Source organism: Hemicordylus capensis, chromosome 5 (assembly GCF_027244095.1).
Source record: "Hemicordylus capensis ecotype Gifberg chromosome 5, rHemCap1.1.pri, whole genome shotgun sequence".
NCBI lineage: Eukaryota > Metazoa > Chordata > Lepidosauria > Squamata > Cordylidae > Hemicordylus > Hemicordylus capensis.
The window spans coordinates 158,954,926-158,982,073 of NC_069661.1; the positions used below are offsets into that span (position 1 = coordinate 158,954,926).

Below are 27,148 nucleotides of genomic sequence, written 5' to 3' on the forward strand. Positions count from 1 at the left end.
CGAGGATCCAAGTGCAACGCTAGGATCAAGAACCAGTCAAAATCCTAAGAGGGCCTGATCTTATGGGACCATTACCTGGAGGCAGCGAAGTGTGCTGCACAGATTGGACTTGGAAGCAGGGCCAGTCTGGAGGTGACAAGCAGGATGGGCATGAGAGTCCAGGCACAGCAAGATGGTGTAGCTAATGCCCAAATGCACAAACATGCAACTGGTGAATCCAAGGACGAGACACATGGATTGATTGTGTCTTGACTAGAAATAGACAGTATCTTGCCCTGAAGCAGAATGCTGACCACACTTTTCTGTCGGAAAGGGTGACAATAGATATGAACAAAAGAGGGCATTGTGTACATTTCAGACTTTGCTGGTTCTATGAGCTCCATGAGGTGGTGAATATGTTTAAGGAACCTGGAACATAGGAAGCTGCCATAAACTGAGTCAGACCATCGATCCATCTAGCTAAGTATTGTCTACACAGACTGGCAGCAGCTTCTCCAAGATTGTAGGCAGGAATCTCTCACAGTCCTATCTTAGAAATGCCAGGGAGAGAACTTGGAACCCAGATTCTTTTCCCAGAGCAGTTCCATCCCCTATGGGGAATATTTTACAGTGCTTACACATGTAGTCTCCCATGCATATGCAATCAGGGCAGATCCTGCTTAGCTAAGGAGATAAGTCATGCTTGCTAGCACAAGACTATCTCTCCTTCCACAGACCAGCTCTCCTCCCACCTGTGTAGGTGGAATGAAATTGGCGCATCAGAGCTTATCTTGTGGTCAGACACTTGGGAGTGTCTAAGAATGTTTTAACAAGCTGGCTTCCCATGCCTCAAGCCAGCCATTAACACTTTTGTTAGGGAAGGAGATGAGCTGTTAGGGAAGGAGATAACCTTCCTGCAAAGGTTATAGGATTGAACTGATCCAATGTGAGAACATAGGGGGAGAGCATTTGGCTCTTTTGAAGAATAGCACTTAATTAACTCATGTTTACTCTGGCTTTCCCTCCTGGATTGGAATCAGGGAGGCGAGCAGAGGGATAGTCTTTCTGCATTCATGGGTTAACTTGACTTAGAGCCATATTTCCCAACCTACATGCCAGATGACTTACCCAATGAGTTAGCTCATGTGAACCAAATGGTGAACTCATGGTCCCATAGGTTCAGAGAAACAAAAGTGGAAACTACGAGCCTGTAGCTCCAAAACAGGTGTAGGGGTGCTCTTGGAAGCCCACAAACCAGCTATCTTGGTATTGGATTGTTTGCATTAAGACAATATTGTCTAAACTCCAATTATATATAGAAGATCTTCAATGTTTGTATCCTCAATGGGGTCATTGGCCATGATCCAGAATATCACAAGCACTTACTTTGTGACCTACATAAAATGGGTAACATTTCCAAGAGTGCCAAAACCCTTTCCTTTACACGTGCACTAGAAAGATTCAGACATGTTTCTGCTGGTTCAGGGTCATTACTTGACAGTGTTTGATTGCAGTTAGTACAAATGATCCAAAACAGCAATATCCAACAAAGGTAAGCACATTTAAATCACATAGCTACAGTGGAAAAGTTAATGTATAACTCTCTTAAGCATTCTCATTGAAATAAATAAAACTTAAAATACATTGGCTGGATCATGGCCTACATATATTTAGAACAGGAGTTAGAAAAAAAGTTAAAGATTAAATGTTCTAAATGTATGTTTAATAAAATCACTCTTTATGATGCTATCAGTTTTCTACAGACAAAACGTCACTGCTCCAAAATGATTGACAGATCATCAATCTGTCACTTGGTCTAAATGCTTCTTTTTCAGTAGTCCACTGTTGTGAAAAGTTATAGTTCATTGACACTCCTGTCCTTTTGCTATAGTGTAAAAGAGAGTCACCTAATGGCACAGCGGGTAAATGCTTGACTAACAAGCAGAAGTTTGCCAGTTCAAATCCCCACTGGTACGACATCAGGCACGAGCGATATATGAAGATGCTGAAAGGCATCATCTCATACTGTGCGGGAGGAAGCAATGATAAACCCCTCTTGTATTCTACCAAAAGAAAACCACAGGGCTCTGTGGGTGCCAGGAGTCGAAACTGACTTGACGGCAGACTTTACCTTACATTTAAATCTGAAGAAGTCAAACTGGTCATCAGGACAAATCTCACACCCAGCATAATATGCTCAGGAACCACATCCATATACTTACACAGACATATTCTTTGCATACTGAAAAATGTCTGATCTAATCATAAAAACTGATTGGATAGAAAAAGTGTCAGGAGGAGTCAACATCCCTCCCACAAAAAAAACCAACAACCACCTGTCAGGTTGGGTCATATCAGAGCAGAATTACAACATTTTCCTGACATTCTGTCAGACCACCCACCCTTCTCCTGCCCTCTCCTGCCTTTACCTGGGATCACCTGAGAGGCAGAAGAGGGCAGACACAATGTCCTCTTCATCCCTGGAACTCAAGAAGTTATCAGAAAGCTCCTTGCCTTTTGGCATGGCTTGCAATTTGAAAGGAAAACAAGCCCATCCACGCCCACCCACCAGCTTTAAATCCTAAATCTTCACCAAAAGGCAAGCAGCTTGCTGGCTAGTTCCTGTGCTCCAGGAGCCAAGAAGCCATTGTTCTTGTCCTCTCCTGCCTCACACACATTGGTCTCCCCGCACTGACCTCTCTCCATCCCCCTCCCTTGCCTAAGACCACCTTGAAGGCAGGAAATGGCAGGTGTGAGGTCCTCATTGTTCCCAGAATGCAAAAGCTTGCCAGCAAACCACTTTCAACTTAGGGTTTAAAGTGGGAAAAGGATTCTCCCCCTTTAAATTCAAAGCCACTCCAGGACCAAAGATTGCACATTCTTCCACCTACCTCCCACAGTTCCAGATAAGAGATGGAAATGGAAAGAGGGCACGGAAAGTTCTAACAGGCTTGTCAGAGCTCCAGCAGACATATGCAACAAGAGGACAAAATGTTGCTGGAGTTCCGACTGTCGAGGGTCTGTCCTTTCATTGCAGAACTCATTCCAATAATGCTTGACAGATAGCATCAATTGGTCCAACATGCCTGTCGGTCCTGACATGACGCACAGTCCTAATATATATTTCATGAGAAATACCAATCTTCCTAAATTCAACACTAAGTTATCCTTTCCACTTCAAATCTGAGACTAGAGACCTGTGCAGATAATCCTCAAAACCAGGGGAGGAGGCATTTTACCCTGGTTAGCATGATTGTATGAACACACAAAATTACCTCCAACCCTTGTTGCTCAAAGCAGGGTATCCCACCTTTGCTCTTAACCACGGCAGAAGAAAGGAGAACACTCCTATATTGCTTTTCTGATTGACCCAAGGGTGCTTAACAGAGAAGGGTGGTTAATAGAGCGCCTTTAAAAAAACAACAACTAGAAATGCTTTTCTGCTGATTCCTAGGAGTCCCCCCTCACATGTGTTTGAGTCTCCAGGCTTGGAGATCTCACTCTTGACATGCTTAGGAGCCTCACAGTGTCATGTGCCATAAACATGAGTGTGTTTGTGGCACATGGGAACAGGTCATTTAGTTGACAGTGGGCCAGTTGCCCCTAGATTTGGCTACTAATGAGGAAATTGAAAAGGGGAGCAGATGCACAACCTCCCTGTGTTGGGGTATTCTAAGTAGACCCCAGCAACAGGTTAACTTCCAACCAAGGCCACTTTGCTCTCAGAGTGCACTCGGCCCCTCCCCTCCTTTCGTAAAGGATAGCAGCAAGCTAATGCGCCAATTAACTGAGCAGGAAGAACACAGATAAGGCTTGCGGAGGTAACTCTCCCTCCTCACAAAAGAGGTTGAGTCAGTAATAAGGACCTTGAGATGCACCCGTTAAAAGTACTGATGGGATTATTGGACCCTGCATCCATGCAGATTTCTCCTTCTCACGTCTATGTATTCTGTATTCATGACAATCAGCCTTGGCTTGCCTTGGCAATTCATACATTGTTACACCGAGGAAGAGTGATCAGCAACAATGGAATCCTTGCAGGTTCCACCCAACACACCTATTCGGCAAAGAAGGGCAACAGGAATGTGGCCCCAGGATATGTTCTTGGGTATATCAAGCCCCAGTTGCATGGTCCAGTGTGCTCTTTGTTTACCATCTACCTTGGAATCACCAGCTGCTTGGGTGATTTACTGTTCACAGGCCATCACACCTGGTCATGTCCAGTTCTACATGCCACCCTCCAGATTGGCTTTCTTGCCTGGCCTAATCTGCCCAATCTTCCTTGCTAACCTAGAAAGCTGGTTCCATGGAGGAAGCACACTCATGGATTCACCTCTATCAGCTAACCGCTCTGATATTCTCACCCCTGCCTCTGACTGAGCTGTCCATGAGGAACGAGGTCCTTCAGTTGTTCCAGGAGCCCCAAGGTCTCTTCATCCAGATCAAGTGATATGAACGTTTGGACCAAACTCTATTCCTTTTTCTTAAATACAACAGCCTCCTTCTTTCAAAAGCCTCTTTCTCTTGCCCGCCTGGGAACTTACACAATTAGGACATTAAGCTAAAATGCCTCATTGTAGTTGAACTTATCTTTAATAGTAATATTGCCTTAACCACATTTTTCTTCTGCTGTACCTATTCCTCCAATAAAAGTTTTCTTGTTGTTTTGAAACTGATATCTTGCCTCAGTTCAGTCATTTCCTGGGTCCACAATTTTAGGGATGTGCGAAATGTTTCGCGTACAGAACGATCTGTACCCGAAACGGCCAATTATGGGTGATTCGGATCCGAATCAAATCACAAATTTTGGCCCCCGAAATTTTTCGAAGCTGAAACGAAACACCCCTGTTTCAGCTCCGAATTATCTGTTGTTTTGGCCCTCCATTTTGTGGCCGATAAATGCCTTCTTCTTCCCCCTCCATTTTGAGCAATGACATCAATTTGAATTTCCTGCCTTTTTGCCTCCCATTGACTTCAATGCAAAAAGGTCTGATGTGATGTCTACTCGAATTTTGGGTACCAGGGCCAAAAGAGTGGGGTGGGGTGGTAGTGCCTAATGGGTGGAGGCTACCACCCAAATTGCAGAGGAATTGGGCAGAGGGCTGATTTCTGGTGAATTTTTGAAGTTTTAGTGTCTTTGGGGTAGATTGGGGGCATAATGTGGGATCTGAGGCAGAAGGGTGGTGTGGGGTGGTAGTGCCTAATTGGCGTAGGCTACCACCCCACTTGCAGAGTGATTGGGCAAAGGGCTGATTTTTGGTGAATTGTTGAAGTTTACGCGTTTTTAAGGTTTTTCCCCATTAGGTATAATGGAGGGTGTATCGCTTCACGTCGGGGGGAAAGGGGTGGCCCAGAGCGGTGTGGGGTTGGTGGTAGTGCAAGGTAGGGGCAAGGAAGCTACCAGATTTTTTTCAAAGGATTTGGGCAGAGGGCTGATTTTTGGTGAATTGTTGAAGGTTTTCCCTCATAAGGTATAATGGTGGTTTCAGCAGCCCCATAAGTGCACTTGTGGGGTGCTGGGGTGGTCCAGAGCGAGTGGTGGTGTATTGCACATAGGGTGCCAACCACCCCCATGGGTTTCTAACCCATGGGGTACAGGGTTCTGTTTTTTCTTAGATGTTCTGAGTGTAGATTCTATGATAGCAAATGAGAGTGGATTCATGGTGTCTCATTCATATACCTAATGGGGAAAAACCTTAAAGACACGTAAACGTTATGCCCCAAATCTGCACCAAAGACACTAAAACTTCAAAAATTCACCAAAAATCAGCCCTCTGCCCAATTCCTCTGAAATTTGGGTGGTAGCCTCCACCGCATTAGGCACTACCACCGCACCCCACTCTTTTGTCCCCAGGACCCAGTTTTTAATCCAAATCCGATTCGGATTCGGATTAATTCGGATCCGAATCGAATCGGGGGTGTGTGTGTGTGATTCAGACAGGTCAGATTTGGATCCCAAATGAACTGGGGGTGTTTCGATTTGGATCCGAATCAAAACACCAAAAATCCAAATTGCACACCCCTACACAACTTTGTGTAAATTTAATCTGATGTGGAACTGTTTCTTTCTGAGCTAATTTCCCCATGCAAGTCTGAATGCAAATGTAGGGTTGTTCCCTAATCACCCCGGGGTAGTTGCATTAACACCACAGCTGCAGGAGATGCCTTCCATGGATGTGCCACTCTGCAAAGCACACTCTAGCTGGAGCTTCTTAAGGAGGGCTGGGCTCACCTCACCTCCTGCTCCTTTGTGGCCAATCAGAGGGCAGCTGCTGATGTAATTAGGCTTTCCAGTCTACTGGGAGAAGGCGTGTGCATGGAACTGTTTGGGGCAGTTTGGTTCTAATATGATCCGAATCTGAACTCAACCACCAGTCCGCAAATTGGTCCTGTTGAACTGGCCAGCAGTCTGGTCCATTCAATTGAATTGGTTTGACCCAGTTTGAGAGGCTATGCCTGTAAAGGGGAATCCAGTGAGGATTCCCCTTTAGAACCAAAGGGAATCTGGCCTTTAAAAGGTTTCTAGGGGTGGCTGGGGCAGCAATGAGAGGGCACCTTACTGGTACCAGTGGCTCTTCGAAACCCCAGTGCTCTCCCCAGCAGTGTGGCCTGAGCAGCTCAGCAGTGCGGCTGGGGTTCTGGCCTCCGTGCCTCCTACAGCAGCCACTGCCAGGCAAGAGGAGGGAGTCTGTGAGGATGAAAGGGGCCTGGGTGGTGGGGGACACAATCAGACCCTATTGAACTTCCATTAATATCATTGCAATCTTAATTGACTTTAATAAACTGATTTGCGTTATTGCAAACTGAACCAAGTGTGTGCAAACGTTACAGCATTACTGTCTATACAGGCTTCAGTATAATGAAAATTATTTCACATGTTTTAAAAGCATATTGTAGTCAGCATCCTATTTAATGAGATTTATACAGTTACAGCATTTGAATGTTTATACAATATATATTTTGCAGAAAAGGGGGGAAATAATATTGGAATGAAATCAGGCACACCCTCTTTTCTTCTCATTGTGCTATTTGCAATATTATATTAATTTAGAGAATCAGAAAAAAATAATTTGGTATGCATACTGCTTAAAGAGTCTCTAAGGAATGTCTGTATTTGGATATTCAAATTTACTACTGTGAGTATAATCTAGCTCCTTTAATATCAATGACAGTTTTGCCATTGATTCAATATTTCATTAAATAAAAACACATTTCCCCTATATTTTGATTATTTTAGCATGTCAGTTTCATCCAAAACATTTGTATCCCGTTTTTATTAACTCAGTTTAAATTGAATTTCATTGTGATTACTCTTGATACAGTAAATGCCCTTTAGCATCCATTGTGATAATGAACAGAGTAAAAATAATTTGGCATCCATACAAATGTCATACAGTGTACTTTTCCACAGGAAAATAATTCTGTTTAATTTATCTTAAATAATATATTTGTGTGTGTGTTGCCAAATCAATGTAGTTCATAGGGGATTATTTTTTTTAACTCGGTTGAGAGTTTCTATTTATTGTGCATAATTTTAAAGAATAAATGCTTTTCCGACAGATAATTAGTATAAAGACAGTGGTTGAGTCCAGACTAATGACATACCAGTCCTATGGGAGAAGAACTGGTGCTACGTTGGTTCCCGACTTAGACTGCACTGGTGCTTGCATGTGTTCAGGGGCATATCTATGATGGGGCAGGCAGGTCACATGCCCCGGGCACCACTTGAAGGGGGGCTGCCATTTTTAAAAATGATTTTTTTAATATAAAAAATGGTCGCTGAAAACAAAATGGCCACCGTGCATGCTCAAATGGCCTCTGTGAGGCCCAAGGCCATGCCATGCCATGCCATTTGAGGCCATTTGAGCATGCATGGTGGCCATTTTGGTTTTGGCAGCCATTTTTTTTTAAAAAAGAATTATTTTTAAAAATGGCCACCACACATGCTCAAATGGTCCCTGCGAGGCCCTCAGCCCGGGATGGACTGCAGCGGTGAATTAAGAGGCCAGCAGGAACCTTTGCAGACACCCCCTACAGCCTTTAGGAAGCCCCCCAAAGGGGCTACAGGTGTATATATATATATATATATATATATATATATATATATATATATATATATATGTGTGTGTGTGTGTGTGTGTGTGTGTGTGTCACTGTACACATATTGAGTTTGGCACTATGTACAGAGAATCAGGGCTTGTGAATACTGAGCTGAAACTTATGAGCAAGGATTGTATTCATTTGCTCTTACTTTGCTTCTTGTGATAAGTGAGATAAATATGATGTCTTATTAATAATATGGCTATTAATGGTGAGTTTGTCTTTGAATCAGTGTGAAATCCTAATATTAAGGTTCCCAGGGAGTTTCTTGCTCTCTTTCTCTCATTTTAACTGTCTTTCTGAAATACGAGAATATGTTCCAAGCAGTGACACAGTTTACTCTGCATATCCTTTAATAATTTTCAGAGTATCTGGGAAAAGTCAAATTCTCCATTTATTTTTAAAACTTATGTAATAGTGATGCTACAATGCATAGTAGAGAATTAGATAGGCATTTCTGTTTAGTTTTCCAAGTACACCTCCACATAGTATTTGGGTATTTCAAGAGCCCCAGCATACTGAAATTTGTAGTTTTCTAGCATTTTTTGGTCTGGCTATGTCCACTGCTAAATAGTTTTTGAAATATTAAAAGATTAACAAGATTGACTTGTATTTTTGAGCTGATATTATAGTAAAGTTATCTGAAAGATGGGTGTCAGATATTAGGACAGGGGGCACAATTTCAGTGCTTGCCCTAGGTGCTATTTTCCCTAGATATGCCTCTGCATGGTTTTTTTTGGGGGGGGGGGGGAGGGGGAATATTGTTGAGCTCCCCTTTCCACAAACACACTCTGTGCTACCTTAAAATATAAACCTGAGGGCTGCACAATGACATCAGCAGTGGAGCTGAGCTAGTTGAACTCTTCAGAAGTACCATCACGTCTCTCATAGCACTGGTGCCTCCTTCATCTGAATGTTAGCCACTATCTTCATGTTGTACGACAGCCTTTGGAAGGCCAGCTTAACATATTCTTTAATAAAGCTGTTGAGTCTACCTGATTTGAGGTTTCTTTCTAATGAAGGGTTGTTTTCTGTTTCCAGGTCTGGCTCTGCCTTGAAATGGAGTGAAGTCTGAGGCACTCTTACCCCTGGAATTTGGGGCCGAGTTCCAGGGCCTCCACATCCCCTTGGGTCCTCTTTAGTCTGTCCTGAGTGGTGTGGTTTGTGCTCTCAAGAACCTACGTGTTAAAAAATGATGCTTAACTTGCAGCCTGGGGGGCTCCAGCATGAGGAGGGGCTCCAAAGGCCTTTAGGTCCAGGCTCCAAAATTACCTGCACCTCTGGGTGAAGGTGGCAGGTTTAGGTCCCACTTAAAGCCAGAGGTGCACCTAGGCAATTTTGGAGCCTGGACCTAAAGGCCTTTGGAGCCCCTCCTCATGCTGGAGCCCCCCAGGCTGCAAGTTAAACATCATCCCCTTATGCACACATATACCGTGACACAGGCAGTATTTTGAACACATGCATTCTTGAGGGCACAAGCAGCAACTGGACTCAAAAGAATTGAAGAATATAAAACAGGTATATTTATGCAAGTATGCATTAGCAGAAACATTCCAACACACAACTTAACATATTTCCATCCCACATATTTCTTTTCCCACTCCCCTCTCTGTCTCTAAAGCACCTGACACAGGTCATAATCACACTTGGCTGCCCAGTGCAGTGTGGGCCAGCAGTGACCACACCACCCAGGACAGATTAAAGAGGATTTGGGGGCCTCCAGGTTGTGTGGAGGCCCTGGACTTTGTCCCAGAAGTCCAGGGGTAAGAGTGCCGCTGCTTAAAGCCCATGGATGGCCAATAGGTGAAATGACACACTACTTTTTTTCATTCCCATCCTTCTTTTTCTGTGAGGAAGAGTGAGAAATTTGGAAGAAGAAAGAAACTTTAGAAAGAAACAAGAGAAAAGGGAGGGAAGAGAGCGTGTGTCCCTGGTGCTATGCTTTAACTAGCAAAATGCTATGGGCTGGCATTGTCTCTTTCTTCTCCTTTGCTGATCTTTCCTGTTGATTCCAATCTTCAGCTGTCTTTGAGTCTTGTGTGAGTGAGAGACAGAGAGAGATTGCCTGTGTATGGTTTAATTTTAAGAACAGAAATAAAATTTAAAAATAAATAAAAATCCTGTCCAACATCCAGATGAACATTACATGTGCAGTTTAAAATTTCACATGTTCAGCAGTCATTTTTGCTGATCTCCCTTCCAGTCTTCCTTCTAATAAGAATTCCCAGATGTTCTTGACTACAACTCCCACAATTCCTAGCTGTAATGGCTTTTGTTTGGGAATTATGGGAGTTGTGGTCAATGAAACCTGGGAATCTCTGTTAGAGGGAACACTACCCCCTTCCTCTTGCAGCAGCTTGTGTCTCCCAAAAATATGCCTCAACCTGTTGCATATATGAAAGATTATTCCACATAGGCATTAGGCTGGATGTCAGCCAATAAGCTAATGGGTGAGTTATAAAACCACTGTGCCCCAAATAACTGCTTAGGATGGGACACTGACCACTTAGGCTGAAAGTGGAACACTCATAAGTTCCATGAAGGTTGGTCCAACTGGAGCAAGAATTTATGCAAATGTTCTCCATGTGGGAAGATGAACGGGCACAGTTTAGATCATTCTAAACAAGCGTGAGAACAGGTACTTCAGTTCACTTACATATATCTTCTATCCACTTGTTTAGACATGCAGAATTATTGTGACAGATATACCCAATAAAATGTCTAGACACGGCCTTTCCTATACCAGATCAGTAGCTGGCATCAAAGTTCCCTCTAACAAGGATTCCCAGATGCTGTTGACCACAACTCCCAGCATCCCTAACTGCAGTAGCCTTTCCTTGGGGATTATGGGAGTTGTAGTCAACAACATGTGGGAATCCCTGTTAGAAGGAACACTGGTTGGCATCCAGAAGCTCTTATAGAAGGAGATTCTGTTAGGACTTTACTGCTAAAAGAAGAGAAAGCACTTTTCTTCCAGAGGAAGTCTTCTGGAGGAGCTTCATTCTATCAGAGGAAGAAAACCTTTGAGTGATTCCCACTACTTCTGCCCTTTGCTGGAGCCTTCCATTGGGCTACTACGAGTACCTAGGTTTCATAAAAACATTCCTGATGCTATCATCCTAGCGTTTGGACTCTCTTTTTCTAAAGATTTGAAATATTGAGACTGTGTATCATCTTGTAGCAAGATCTTCCACTTTTTAATATGAACAAATGTTGTGTAATCAGTAGGTCTGCATTGCCAAAATAATCAGGAGTGGATCAGTTCTGGTCTAGTTTCAATCAAGTGCATTGGTTTGATGATACATATGAAGAAGCCTTCATTGAATCAATCCAATCAATCAGCATGCATTAAATCAATCTGATGTACTGGGTAGGGCTGTGCACAATTGCAAATATTAGGTTCTGGTACAACTCGATCCCACAAATATTGGTTGGGGGTCCTTTGGACCCTTCAGAATGTTGAGATCAAGGTCAGGTTTGGGTTTTTTCCCCATGAGGTGACCATTTTCCCCAGTAATAAACCACAGAAATGTTTCAACTTCATGATGTTGTGTATTTCCAGGAACCTTATTGTCCAGGTAGAAGAAAGGTTATATATGTATATAAATAACACTGCTGCTCAAGGCAGCAGTTGTTTTAAGGAGGACTGCCCACCATGTTGCCATAAAGCAACCCTCCCACTTTCTAATCCAGTCCTATCGGATTGGGCTCAATCCAATTTCATTGGATTGGAACCTATTGGGCTGCTATGTTTCTTCAGACCTGATATGATTTTTAAAAATGTAGGTCATGGATTGAACTGGTTTCTATTATTGGACCAGGTGTGGTTATCAGAATGGAGCTGAAGTTTTGTTAATGTTTCACTTTAAAAAGTCAGTGTTTTATTATAGGTTTCTAATTGTTTTTTATTAGCCCAGATTCAGCAATGTTTATGGCAAAGATGTGTGTCCATATATGTTTATATATGAGTACAAACGTTAAATCAAACAACGTTAATTTTGTGATGACATAACTTACTCATATTACCGATTCATCATGCATATATCTGAATCCAGGCTGACAGCAGTGAGCAACCATATCATGTGTCACGAGTCCTGTGCCACTTCAATATCCTACTCAAGCACTACCAAATCCCAGTACATGTTAATATGAAATGAAGACAAGAATAGAACCACTCATCCCTTCTCGCCACCCACAATTACATGCATTTTTTTTTCTTATAGGAAAATCATTTTCTCCAATAATGATCAAGCAAGTGGCATTTCTCTTTAAAATCTATTATTTAAATTATAATTACTGGAAGCTAGTGGACTTGGAGATCAGTGGTGCCAGAATGATTCACAAAGACGTGAAAGTCCCTTATTCAGAAAGGACATCTGACAACTTTATTCAAGGGAAAGATAGGAATGAGAAAAGAAAAATCTGCAAAATGAATTCATTTGATGGCACAGATTTTAATAAGAGTGGATATTTATAAGGAATGAGTCCCTACATATCAAAATATATGGGAGCAATGAGAGCTTTTCCTGACTTCTGCACCTTTTGTTCTACTTAATTTGAATGTATTGTTTTCTCATGAAAAAAAAAAGTACAAATGCCTATCACCTATTTTTTAAAACTATATTGAGGTCATTCACACAACTGAAAGCTAGATAGGACAAGTATCCTACACAGATTTGAGAGCTGTGTGTGCTCCCAATTTTCCATTGTGTGGGAGCAAACAATTAGGTAGGAGAAGGGAGAAATGATTGTGTGGCAGCAAGGTAGGAGGAAAAGCTAGGTAGTACACTAGTCAAATTACAATTACAATTAGTTAAATGCTGGGTATGAAAGCTGGGTAGCTAACTAACAGAATGAGGGGAGATTTGCAGGGGCTGTCTCTCTCTCTCTGTCTGAGTGTGGGTGTGGGTTAGGGTTAAGGTTAGGATTTCCCAGGTTTACCAGGGCCAGGCATAGGCGTAATGGGGGGGCAGGGGGGGCACGTGCCCCGGGCACCATTGAGGTGGGGGCGCCATACCAGTCCCTGCCACCCCCACCCGATTGCCCACCTGCCCAGCCCCAGGGCCCCTCAGCCACTTGCCTCCAGCTCCGGCTGATCGGCAAAGAGGCCTAGGATCGGCAAGGCCTGGAAACTGCAGAGCTCTTCTCTCCCTGCCTCTCAGCTGATTGGCAGGTGGGCGGGGCTTCCAGAGAGGCCTCCGAGTAGGCCTCCCTGAAGCCTGAACTCGAGTAGGCCCCAAGCAAGGAAGGAAGGAAGGAGGCAGCAGACCCTCTGCCCAGACCAGACCATCCAGAACAGCTATTGCTAGGTAGGCTGTGAATTCCTTTTTGTGGTTACCCCCAAATATAGGGATCTGCTTGCCATAGGGCTTTGATATGGGGGGGTGGGGCGAGACTGAGAAGTCTCTGAATATTTAATTTAAAACAGACGGGAAAATGTGCTGGCTTTAAAAGCAAAAACTATCTAAAAAGGCCTATAAGTGGCTTGTTTCATGTCAGAAAATTACAAACACTTCTGGAACAAGTATATTTTATTTATTTTCATTCATTCATTCATAAATGCACTTATGTTCAAGTTGTTTTGCAACCCAGAAGGTCTGAGTGAGAACTGTGAAGCATGTGTTGTGATTTGATTTGATTTGCTTTGATTTTATTTTATTTTATTTTATTTTATTTTTTATTTTATTTTATTTTATTTTATTTTATTTTATTTTATTTTATTTTATTTTATTTTATTTTATTTTTCTTGTGTGTGAACTGCTCCCCAATAACTTGCAGGGACTTCAGGGTAAATCTGGCCAACATGTGAATGCAGCACCTCTATTCCAGAGGAGATGTGTGTTAAAGGGCTTTAAAAGCCTGGTGTGAAAAGACTCCTGGAATCAAACTTTACTGAATTTGTTCAGAATTCTGAGAAAACAAACATAGGCTCACCCTGCATGGTTGAAAGTATCATTTGCTAATCTGCAGCAAGGGGTCCATTTTAATAATTAGCATTGCTAGTGTGTTCTAGGCATTAAAAGTAGCACAAATATCTAGTACTCAATGTATATCACTATATACTGTGAAGTGTGCATGCGTGTATTCAGTGAAATGTATTTCCAGGTAGCATACTTATTTTGAAATATCAGACTTAAATCCTTGGGGGCCTGGGGTGTGTGGAGGCCCTGGACTTTGAGGGTCTGAGGGCCCATTTTGAAATCCTGTCTCTGGACCCATTCCAACCTTGCTATGCCCCTGGCGGAATAGTTACATATGTATTGATCACTACACATGGGTTTCTGCACAGCACCTGCACAGAAGAAACTTCCATGTAGAAAATGTGTCTCTTGTAAATTGACCCTGAATTTTCCATCCATGACTGGGATATCTGAGAGTTAGAGTCAATAATAAAAGAACAGCACACTGCTTGTGCCAGGAAGGGGCAAATTACAATGATTTCTTAGTTTGGCAGGGGCTGGTTTTGGCCCTGGCAGAACTTGGCTATCTGCTCCTGTTGCAAATTCCTCTGTCTAGTGTGGCAAACTAATGTATCGCCTCCCTCTTGGTGTCAAAGTAAGCACTAGTGTGGTGAATGCACATATACCCCATCATGAGCCAACAGTCATCATAAGACAAAGGCTGGCAGGAATCATTCACTGGTTTATAGACACACACACACCCCACCACCTTCTTCTTCCCCTATTTTGCTAGTGGCTATTTGGGCAGGTGATCCTCTAGGACAAAGTCATGTTTTTTAAAGAATGAGAGGAGACAGAGAAAATGACACTTGGAATCCTCGCATAACTCCTGACTGTTGTTCTAAGTCTTTTACAGAGATGGCTCATGTTTTCAGGTTTTGATCAACAACCATGTCTAGATGGTACAGTGTTCCTTTTAACGGGGATTTCCAGATATTGCTGACTACAAGTCCCATCATTCCTGCTTGGACAGTGGTGCAATTTCAGTGCTTGCCCTAGGCGCCATTTTCCCTAGTTACACCTCTGAATACCTGTCTTGTCTTTTCCATTTTGGGACACAAAACCTATTACTATGTTTAAAAGCATTTATTTTCTGGCCATGAGGACTGCAAACTTAGGCTGTTGGTGTGCAAGACATTTCTTTAAAATATATATTTCTAAAGAGCCTTGTAGCCTCATGTTTCCTTTTTCCTGTCCCAGTATACTTGCACGGATGCAGCCCACAACCCACATTTGACTATGGCTGTGACACATTTACATATTTCCAGGGGTGGCAGGGGGCCTGCAGCGTGGGGGGGCGCAATTTCAGTGCTTGCCCCGGGCGCCGTTTTCCCTAGTTACGCCTCTGGGGCCAGGAGTTGATAGGGTTCCAAATTCCAGTGTTTACTTAGTGCCTGCTTGGAGGGGGTGGAGTCAGCTAGTGCTGGGAGAGGCCCCACATTACTTTCCTTTCCTTTGACTCAGATCCTGTGTGTCAGTTGGAAGACTACTCTACAAAATAGGTGAAGGCCTGAGACCTTAGCGAACAGAGCATAGAGAACAGGGATAGCAAACAGGACGTAGAAGTTTTGCAGGATTTTAACGGGAAGTGTGCGGGGGAGTTTGGATCACAAGGAGCCTGGTGGAGAAGAGAACGTAAGTACATATTCCTCCCTCGTATCCCTCATATTCTTGGGAAAGGCTGTCTGGACAGTTAAATAGCAGACCATTACAGCTGAGACCTATCCTTCAAATAAACAGATAATAAACTACTTACAATAAACTATCCCTAAATACTGTAAACAGCCAACAAGACAGTATGAAGATAGAAAGTCAGCAGGGGAAGGGGCACTTCCCAGTGTATTGCACAGAGTGCCACATGTATGTCTATTTGCCCCATGGGCAGAAGTCATGTGTGTGTGCTCGGTGCAAGGAGCTCCTGGCCGTCAGGGAACAAATCCGTTCTCTTGAGACCAAGGTGACAGATCTGGAGAAGTTCAGAGAGACAAAGAGGCATGTGGACAAGACCTTCAGGGATGTGATAGAGGCATCCCACTCCAGGGCTGGTAGCTCCTCTGCTGTCAGGGAGAAGGAAGGTCTTGGGCAAGGAGGACATCAGTATGAGGAAGAGGGAAATGCTCCTTTAGAAGGGACCCTTTCCGTGAATGATGAGCCCATAACCTCTCGCACGGGGGATACTCCTCTGAGGGGTGGGGGTCTCCTTGTAGTGGGTGATTCGATCATTAGAGGTATAGAGAGATGGGTTTGTGACCCACATGTTGACCGCACGGTGACTTGGTCATGGAACTGACCAGAGAGAAGGCGACCTTGGACCTAATTCTGAGTGACACCCAGGAACTGGTGTGTGACAGCAGTGTCATCAACCCTTTAGGGAACAGTGACGACAGTGTCATCAAATTCAGCATACATGCGGGGAGAGAATCACCAAGGATGTCTAACACTGACATTTTGAATTTCAGAAGAGGAAACTTCTCCAAAATGAGAAGTATGGTGAAAAGAAAGCTGAGGGGGGAAATCAGGAGAGTCACTTCGCTCCAGAGTGCATAGAGTTTACTCAAAACCACAATACTAGAAGCCCAGTTAGATTGTATACCCAAAAGGAGGAAAGGTACCACTAAGTCCAGGAGGATGCCAGCATGGCTCACAGGTACCATCAAAGAAGCCATAAAAGGGGAGAAGACTTCCTTCCAAAATTGGAAGGCCTGTCCAAACAAAGAGAATAGAAAGGAACACAAACTCTGGCAAAAGAAATGCAAGGTGACAATAAGGGAGGCAAAAAGAGAGTTTGAGAGGAACATTTAGCCAAAAGTATCAAGGGGAATAACAAAAACTTCTTGAAGTACATCAGAAGCAGGAAACCTGCCAGGGAGGCGGTTGGGCCAATAGACAATGACGGAGTAAAAGGGATTATTGAGGAGGATATGGAGGTTGCAGAGAAGCTGAATGAGTTCTTTGCATCTTTCTTCATGGCAGAGGATACTGAGCATATACCTGTTCCTGAACCAGGCTTTTTAGGGATGGAGGCTAGAGAGCTAAGTCAGATAGAAGTGACAAGAGATGATGTACTAAACTGTCTGGAAAAACTGAAAGCTAACAAATCGCCAGGGCCAGATGGCATCCATCCAAGAGTCCTCAAAGAACTCAAACGTGAAATTGCCGACCTCCTTGCTAAAATTTTCAACTTATCCCTGAAATCGGGCTCTGTACCAGAGGACTGGAGAGTAGCAAATGTAACACTGATTTTCAAAAAGGGACCCAGGGGCGATCCGTGAAATTACAGGCCTGTTAGCCTAACGTCTGTTCCAGGAAAATTGACGGAAAGCATCCTCAAGGATAAAATTGTAAAGCACATAGAAGAACAGGCCCTGCTGGGAGTGAACCAATATGGCTTCCGCAAAGGTGAATCTTGCCTCACCAACCTTTTGGACTTCTTTGAGGGTGTCAACGAGTGTGTGGATCAAGGTGATCCTGTTGACATAGTCTACCTGGACTTTCAAAAAGCTTTTGACAGAGTTCCTCATCAAAGACTCCTGAGGAAACTTAGCAGTCATGGGATAAGTGGACAGGTACATGTGTGGATTGCTAACTGACTGAAAGACAGGAAACAGAGGGTAGGGATAAATGGAGAGTTTTCACAATGGAGGGAAGTAAAAAGTGGGATCCCCCAGGGATCTGTACTGGGAACGGTGCTTTTTAATTTATTCATAAATGATCTAGAAGCAGGGGTAAGTAGCGAGGTGACCAAATTTGCAGATGATACCAAACTCTTCCGGGTAGTGAAATCCAAAACAGATTGTGAGGAGCTCCAAAAGGATCTCTCCAAACTGGTGGAGTGGGTGACAAAATGGCAAATGCAGTTCAATGTTAGCAAGTGTAAAGTGATGCACATTGGGACGAAAAACCCCAACTTCAAGTATATGCTGATGGGATCCGAGCTGTTGGTGACTGACCAGGAGAGGGATCTTGGGGTCGTGGTGGACAGCTCGTTGAAGGTGTCAACTCAATGTGCAACAGCTGTGAAAAAGGCAAATTCAATGCTAGGGATCATTAGAAAGGGGACTGAAAATAAAACGGCTAATATTATAATGCCCTTATACAAAACTATGGTGTGACCACACTTGGAGTACTGGGTAAGATTCTGGTCACCACATCTTAAAAAGGACATTGTTGAACTGGAAAAGGTGCAGAAGAGGGCAACCATGATGATCAGGGGCCTAGAGCACCTTTCTTATGAGGCAAGACTACAACACCTGGGGCTTTTTAGCTTAGAAAAAAGACGACTGTGGGGAGACCTGATAGAGGTCTATAAAATCATGCATGGTGTGGAGAATTTGGAGAGAGAGAGAAATTCTTTTCCCTCTCATACAACACTAGAACCAGGGGTCACTCCATGAAATTGATTTCCAGGAGGTCTAGGACCAACAAACGGAAGTACTTTTTCACACAGCGCGTGATCCACTTGTGGAACTCTGCCACAGGACGTAGTGACAGCCAACAACCTGGATGGCTTTAAGAGGAGTTTGGATAACTTCATGGAGGAGAGGTACATAAATGGCTACTAGTCGGAGGGCTGTGGGCCACCTCCAGTGTCAAAAGACAGAATGGCTCTGAGAACCAGTTGCAGGGGAGTAATGGCAGGAGAGAGGGCACGCCCTCAACTCCTGCCCGTGGCTTCCAGCAGCATCTGGTGGGCCACTGTGAGAAACAGGATGCTGGACTAGATGGGCCTTGGGCCTGATCCAGCAGGGCTGTTCTTATGTTCTTATGGGTAAGACTGTGCTATCCTACCCAGCTTTTCCTCCTACCTTGCTTCCACACAACCACTTTTCCCTTCTCCTTCCTATTTGTTTGTACCCACACAACTAAAAACTGGGAGCGCACACAGCTCCCAAGCCTGAAGTCTATGAACATGACTGGAGGTGGGGCAGGTGGCGGGGGGAAGGCTGTACTAAACATACATACCCCCCAACAATCCTGGAACAGTGGTGGGAAGTGTGGAACATGCGCCCACATGATTCACACTGTGGATGTGTCCTGCACGATCTGTCCCAGCCTGCACGATCTGTCCCAGCCTGCATTTATCCCCCAGTGTGCATTGTGGGGATATCCCCATGAAACGGGTGTGGCAAACAGCCCGAGCAGTCACACAACCTTGGTAAAAGGATGGTTTCAAAAGGCATGTGAAGCACCATGGAAGCACCGTGATCTGCTTCGATCCTGGCGCTGAGCATGAACAGCCTAACCCAAGCAAGGCTGCCCTAGCCTGGGTTAGGCTGCTTGTGAGGACAGCCGTTTCTCCTACCCAGTTTTTGCTTGTGTGAATGACTTCATTATTTGACAGCACTTTTGAAGCCATTCTGGCCTTTAAAAAACCTGCTTTAATAGATGTTCTGTAGCTGACTATGAGGTACTACCCTCTTTTCAAGGAGCTACCAGACTGCACCATTTTGAAATATTCCATTCTATTGGTTGTTTTTATGTATTCTTAATTTTGTTCTGACTTTTCTTAAGGGTTTCACTTTTTTAAAGTAACAAATACAGATCTATTAAAATGTCTTTCAATCAGAACATGAGTTTTATTTTAATGAATTTGCAATGCTATATTCCAAATTGAAATATCTCAGAGGATACTTTAAAATTTCTGTATTTATAGTTTGATTGATAGCTTGCTTGTAAAACATGATGTGGGACATTAAGTATGAGGGAAAAGAATGTCTAGTGGTTTTATAACAATATGTTTACATATTTTTTGATTCACAAAATGGATAGCCACAGAACAAACCATACAAATAACTTTTATACACAGGCCAAATAATAAATTCAGAGCACTAATGACTTGAGTCTATGCATATTTTACATTTGCTCAGTAGAGTCTGCTAATCTAAACATGTGGAGGTTGCCATCAACCACATGGTAAGCCATCATGCAGATTGAGTAATTGTATACATGCATCTGAACTCCTGATCCCTACATTACAAACAGAAATGTTTCTGGTAGCAGGAAAATACTGCCCAATCTACACTAATGGTAGTCCACTGCACAGACTGTTTAAAAGTCAGGAAGCATGGAGTCATGAAATGTGTCTTGCTAGCACTTTCCCCAAAGGGGCTAACATGGCTCCCTTTGTGCCTGCCACCACTGCCAAGATTGTTCCAGCGTACTGGCACTGCTATAGCTGAAAGAGACATGTCATTTTAATTTCCACAATGCCCAGTCTTCTGACAGCATTGTTTCAGAGGAACGTTGCATCAATGGATCAGGGCACAGTGGTAAAATGGCACCTCTCTTCCAACAGGGCACTGCTGAGAATATGAAGTACGGATGGGCATGGGTGAATCAATACAATTCAGATTGGGTCAGTTCAACTCGCAGCAGTATAGGGGCTTTTCATCTTTTAATTTCAAGAAGCAGTGACATTTTAAAACTTTGTTTTCCTCCCCAGCAGCCAGCCTAAAATATTCCAGGGAAAGAACTAATGCCGTAATGTTGTGCCCTTTGCACCATGTTTTACTAGGAAGCAATGGTTGCCCCTGTATTTACTTGGGTAGTGGGGTGGCCATTTTTTCTCCAAAATGCATCAGGGAACAAGATGGAATATTGTAAAGTTGCTTTCTTCCCCAGAGCAGTATAGAGCAAATGCCAGGATGTGAAGCGCCAGGAAATCTGGTCTTCAAGTGAAAAGACAGGTGCATAGTCCACCACACTGTTGACAGGCAAACATCATTGACAGTGATAAATAATCGAATAAAATATCATCAGATGATGCATCTACTTAATCTGATAGCATACTGTGTTATTGGATCAATTTGACAAGAGCACTCCTTGGTGCATCAGCAAACCAATGCACTCAGTTTGGTTCTGATCTGATCCAATTCCAGTTTTTCCAATGATGCACAGCCCTATTGAATCTCCATTGTTAAGTCATTTGACAATGGAGATTCAATAGAACTGTGCATCATTGGAAACTATATGTTTGTATATCTATTCTCTTAACACTGGCCTTTGAAAAAGACAAACCTTATTTAGTCCCAGATACTCAAATTGCCATAAACAGCCCCAGATGTTCAAAATTATGTCAGTGAATTACTGTATTACCTATGAATGTTTTCTCTCCATAAACCTGCCGATTTTATCAGAGTCCCAGCTGTTCTGCTGACTGGACTATTTATTACTGTTTGGTTTTTATAATTAAAGAGTTTAAATCTAGAGTTCTACAAAGAGCTTCTGAGAGGGAAATAATGCAAAAAGGAGAAATGATTAAAATAAATTTTCCAATCATGGCATTAAAATGTATTTATTTGCCAGTGTTCCTTTATGCATTTCAGTGTTTGCAGCAGCATATTGTTGGGCAGTCTAATGAATTTCTGATATGTTTAACAGCCTCTATGTTATTGTACTACTCAATGAAGTTTGGTTACATTTTGGTTCTGCTCTATTAAAGAGTGAAGAAACTCTAGGATAACGACACTGCAAATCTATGCTGTACATACCCTGGAGCTGGGTTCACAGTACATCCCAGAGAGACACAAAGGAACAGCTGCTAGTGTAAGCAGGAAAAGAAGATCATCCATCTTGCAGGACACTTCATTTCCACAGCCTCATTCAAAGAACAGTTATCAGGCTGGGAAGTCACTAGAGCAGCCAATATGAACAGCAAGGGGGGTTACTTTCCTAAGCAATAGTTGAGTGTGCAAATAATAATGTAGACATATTTTTGGTAGCCTCTATTATGCACAAGTTTTATAGAGATCAAAAGGTGAAATAATAATTAAAAGTAAACTTGCCAAAGCTCAGTTTGAAAACTTCAATTTAATGCCAGGTCAGATAAAAAGCAATATGGGTTATTTTCATACCCCGCCCCCCTAACTAAAATGTGAGCTATGATACTTGCTGTGACATATTTGGCTTTTTTCACCTACTGTAGGCACTTCAGACACTCTACCCATATGAAAATCTGCTAATGGTAGACCTTAAGAACTTGAATTCAAGAGCATATTGTGTAGCATTACATACTGTATATATGTACTAGTATCTGTTAACATACACTGTACTTATTATCTTGACTGATCCGTTACCTCTCCTCTTTCTTCATGTTGACATTAGTACTACGTTCTGAAACCCAGCCTGATAATTTGGATTTATAATTCCTTACACATTAATATTCAGTAGCAACTTTTAAATAGAATATCAATCTTTGGAGCAGTTGTAGAACAAATTAAGAATAGAGTTTTAGTGCACACTGCTTACAATGGCTGTACAACATCTACAAATTGTAGAACTGAAAAAGGTGCAGAAGAGGGCAAGCAAGATGGTCAAGGGCCTGGAGCACTTTCCTTATGAGGCTAGGCTACAGCATCTGGGGCTCTTTACCTTGGAAAAGAGCCGACTAAGGGGAGACATGATAAAGGTCTATAAAATTATGCATGGAGTGGAGAGAGTGGACACAGAGAAATTTTTCTCCCTCTCTCACAACACTAGAACAAGGGGTCATCCCATTAAATGGAAGGTCGAGAAATTTAGGACTGACAAGAGGAAGTACTTTTTCTACACAGCACATAATTAATCTATGGAATTCTGTGCCATTGAATGTGGTGATGGCCACCAGCTCGAATGGCTTTAGAAGGAACTTAAACAAATTTATGGAGGACAGGTCTATCAATGACTACTAGTCTGGTGGCTGTGGGCCACCTCCAGCCTCAGTGTATCTGAATACCAGTTGCAGGGGCAGCTGGTGATACGGCATGCCCTCACCTCTTGCCTGCAGGCTCCAGAGAGGCATCTGGTGGGCCGCTGTGTGAAACAGGATGCTGGACTAGATAGGCCTTGGGCCTGATTCAGCAGAGCTGTACTTATGTTCTTCTTATAAGTATTGATACAAACAGACTTTATTTAACTCATTTCAGATCCATAGATATTTAGCATAAGTATTTCACCTTTTTATAGGACAGAATTCTAATAAAATTTATTAACTAACCCATCTTACCTATTTCTGTTCTCATTAGTTTAATACCAAGGTTAATTTTTAATCATTTGGCTACCCATCAGCTTCATGCTGTGGGTGGTGCTATTGTATCACCCTGTCCTTTTGAAGGCATGGGGCCTTTTGATTGGCCCAGACCAAGGAACAGGGTTTGTTGAACCATTTGTGGCTGCCCTGCTTAATCCTGGGCTCATTATTGGCTAGGTGGGCTTACCCTCCTCCTGGGAACATAGTGGGTTTTGTCCATGTGGGTGCCGGGAAGGAATTTTTTGCTTTACACCTGATTGGCTGTAGGTGTAAAGCAAAAATTTAGGAGGTTTTTGGCCTACACCATTCTGTTTCCCATTGTAGTTAGTTTAGTTAGAAGTAACCCCCCTTTTAGCCCAGACTATGGGGCTAGTCTCATGATCTGCAAAAATCAGGCTAGGAGAGCCTAGCCCAATTTTTGCAGATCATAGACTGTGATTGGTTCGGCTGTGAGCCTGGTGGTTCTAGAGCGGGTAACCCATTCAAGAACCCCTGCCCTAAAACCAGGTTTGTGGAGTGAGCGCTCCACAAACCTGGTTTTCTAGATCGTAAGTAGCTGCGTTGTGGCTTTGCGCTGCACCTACTCATGAGGAGACCCCCGGAGGGGAGGTGAAAAGCCGCCTCTTGACTCCGGGGGTCTCGCTAGTATGCCCTGCGCACTTGCACAGGGCATGCTGGAGCTTGTAGGGTCCAATTGGCCCCCACGTCCCCCACCCCCCACCGGCTCCGGGGTCACGGGTTCCCTGGGTTCCCTGCCCACTCATGTGTGGGGAAAGTGGGCTTAGCCCACTCTCCCCACGCACTGGAAGAAACCAGGTCTCACTGATTGTGATACCCGGTCCTATATGTTTATGGGTCTCCCTAGCAATACTAGAACATTTTTCAGGTCCACATTGGTATTACCAGAGACCAAGCAGAAACAGGCAATGCTTTGTAAATCTTCACTTGTGAATCTCTGTTCATTAATAAAACTCAGCTTTGCTTGTAAGAAATGTGTCTGTATGTCAGAGTACTCTAACTCGGGTGTACCCTATCCATAGTCAGCTTTCTCTATAGCTCAATGTATAATTTGGCTCTATACAGGTTTGCACTAAGTTGAGTTGAATTCCCCCCATTAAGCCAAAGCATAATCATGAAGGGTGGTAACTATGACACCTCAGAGCAAACTTGATAATAGATTTATTGGTAGAGAAGCTGTAAACAGCTATAAACTGGTAACAGTGCCACATGAAGCAGGTGCAGTGTGGGTGGTGTACTTCATTAGTTGGGAGGGGGGGTTGCACTGGTGAATATCCTTGGGCTAGTTTCAATCAGGTGAGTGTTTAATCTGTCAGAGGTTTTGCGGGTCAGGGGCTATGGATTACTTTTTTACCTGCTCCAGGGACTTCATAACCTCAAAGACTGTGTGGCTTGTGGTGGTGTGTTGGGGGGATGAGGTCCACAAAAGCATCCTGACATAAATAAGTAAATAAGTCCATATCAGTGTCCAAGCTATGGAATTATCTGGCCCAGGAGGTCCCTTGTTTATTTATTTATTTTACTCATATTGAAGCCATTTCTATTTTGTCAAGCCTATGTTATGACTGGGATCTGAAATCTTGGCTTTCTATTCTTGGTAGTTGGTAGATATGGCATTGTTGATGCTGTACCTAGTACTCAGAAATCCACAACAGGGTGCCTTTGAAACTGCCTAACACTGAGTCAGACCACTGGTCAGTATTGTCTATGTTGACTGGTCGCAGCTACCGAAGGTTTCAAACAAAGGTCTTGCCCAACCCTACCTGGAGATATTGGGAATTTAACTTGAGATTTCTGCATGCAAAGCAGGTGCTTTTCCATTCAGCTACATGTCTCTTTGATCTCGGATCCCAGTAAAGGTCCATATTCACAGAAGGCATACAAGTGCAAATCACATTTTCAGTCTTTGTGGTTTCCTTCGTAACTTTGTAGTTCCAGTCTTTGCATTGCTAGCATTGCCAATTGTATGATTAAATCAATATATATTAATATTTCTCTATTTAGTAAAAGAAGCAGGAATAAACAGCAAACCAGTGACAAAAGGTTATCAAACTATTCTTCATTAAGTCAGCTATACAAAGTAAAGACTTAGTATTAATTTTATGGCTGATAGTTCCCATCACACATGAGGTGAATTAATAATATGGATATGAAGAAAAACAATTTATTAATGTTAATAACTCCTCCAATAAAATTTCCAAGAGGATCTATAATGATAAATTGAATAATTATGAGTATAATTATGACTAACTAGGACCATAATTTCATGCTAATGTAATAATAATGACACAAAATGTAGACCATGAATTTTAACTGCTCAGTTATTTCAAATTTCCAGAAGGGTGGACCAAAAAAAGAAAAAAAGAAAATAAACCAGTATTCAAAGAAGAGAAGAACAAAAATAGCCCTGTTCTTTTAAAAGCGGATCAAGTTACACTTTCATTGAGAAAGGGAAACTATTAATGGCTTAAAACAGACATTGCTCTGAGTATCATTAGTGTGCTACCATGAATATCTCACTATAATTAGAAATCTTAAGGTATTCTGAAAGTAGGAAATGGATATTCAGTGGAGCAAACCATGTGTCAGGAAAAGTCTATTAATCCCAGGGTTATACTTCAGAGAAAAAGAACAAATAACACATCAAACAAAGGTAGTAAAATGTATGTTCAAACAAATAATTGTACTCCTAGATACTACGGGATTGCTTAAGGGGTGCATAGGAAATACAATATAAGCTGTGTATACACTACAACACTGTATATAAATATATATTGGCAGGGTTTTGTCATGATTAGCCTCAGAAATTACACAAAAAGACTAAAAATATAACTGTTTTTAGATTCAATATTCAAGCACCCTCCTGTTTTTCCTTCAGTCAGAGACGACGAGGTTGTTCTCACGTACAGGCAAAACCAGGCTAATGAAGCCCAGTCCTGCCCATGCAAGAGAACTGACGAGATTGTGCCTGATCCTGGCGGTGCCTCAGTAGCAACCCGGTCAAGCCAGCCATCCTCTTAAATGGGGCTAAGGGAGCTACCACTCCCATTGCCCCCCTTTTTTAATGGTCAGCCAGCCCCGGCTGCTTGCATTTGGGACTAGGAGACTGTGGGGCTCCTGATCAGCATTGGGGAAATCCCTATAATGCACCATACACTTGCACAGTGCATTATGGGAGTTCTGGGGGTTGGGCGACACGTCCCCAACCCCCGACCCTCCACGCTGCCAGAGAAAGCAGCTGCTCATCTGGATGTGTGATCTCCGTGTCCAGACCAGAGGCAATCATTGTCTTTGGGGAGGTAAGCTTTTTGGAGCTTCCTCCTTGCTCTCCCTTGAGCCCTTTCTCTCTGATTGTCAGAAATGGCTCTACATCCACTATACTGCATACTGAAGATGACTGTACATACATTCGCTACCAGCCTTTAATGTATTTACCCTTTCTCCATCTAGAATTCTCAATCCTAGTCAGGCTAAGATGACCCACCTCAGGTGGCAGATTTTGAGATACCATTGAAGGATAACACACTGTCAGCTATTTAGTTTCATTATAATTAATTCTCTTAGCCAGCCATGCATGGGGATGTGGCAAGGCTATGCATGCCGGTGAAGGAGGCGCCTTATTGGCTGGGCGCTGGTTGGCAACTGTTTGGATGTGGAAGTGCAAGGAGAGGCAGGAAAAGCGGTGGTGGTGGGCCCGGAGGAGGAGGGGAGACAGCAGTGGCAGGCCCGCCCGCGGTAGGGGGGCGGCGGTGGCAGCAGGCCTGGCCGCGGCAAGGACGCAGCGGCGGTCCCAGCAGCGAGGAGGCGACGGTGGGAGGGGAGAGGACTGGCCAGCTTGAAAGCTGGCCAGAAACCACAGGGAGGGGGGATCAGACCGTACAGGTGTCAGAGACGCCCAGGGGAAGAGGGTGCAGATGCTCTGCACCGGGTCTGCTAGTAATATTATATTTCTACTATCTGGGCCACACTTGAAGTGACTTTAGGCAGCATAGTATGTCAAGAGATAGTGCTTACAGTATAGGAGTGCTTCACTCTTTTCCAGGAATTTTATTCTTGTCTTGTGTTTTCAGTCTTGCTTTTGAAT

General features: G+C 43.2%; 1 long non-coding RNA gene across 1 annotated transcript in view; it reads left to right on the forward strand.

Moving 5' to 3' along the window:
• The first annotated feature begins 13,298 nt into the window (after window positions 1-13,298).
• Window positions 13,299-27,148, forward strand: part of LOC128325842 (uncharacterized) — a 58,212-nt gene continuing 44,362 nt past the window's right edge. The window contains exons 1-2 of the long non-coding RNA XR_008307674.1: window positions 13,299-13,388; window positions 15,504-15,674. This is a non-coding gene — a long non-coding RNA (uncharacterized LOC128325842). The remainder of the gene's footprint in view (window positions 13,389-15,503; window positions 15,675-27,148) is intronic.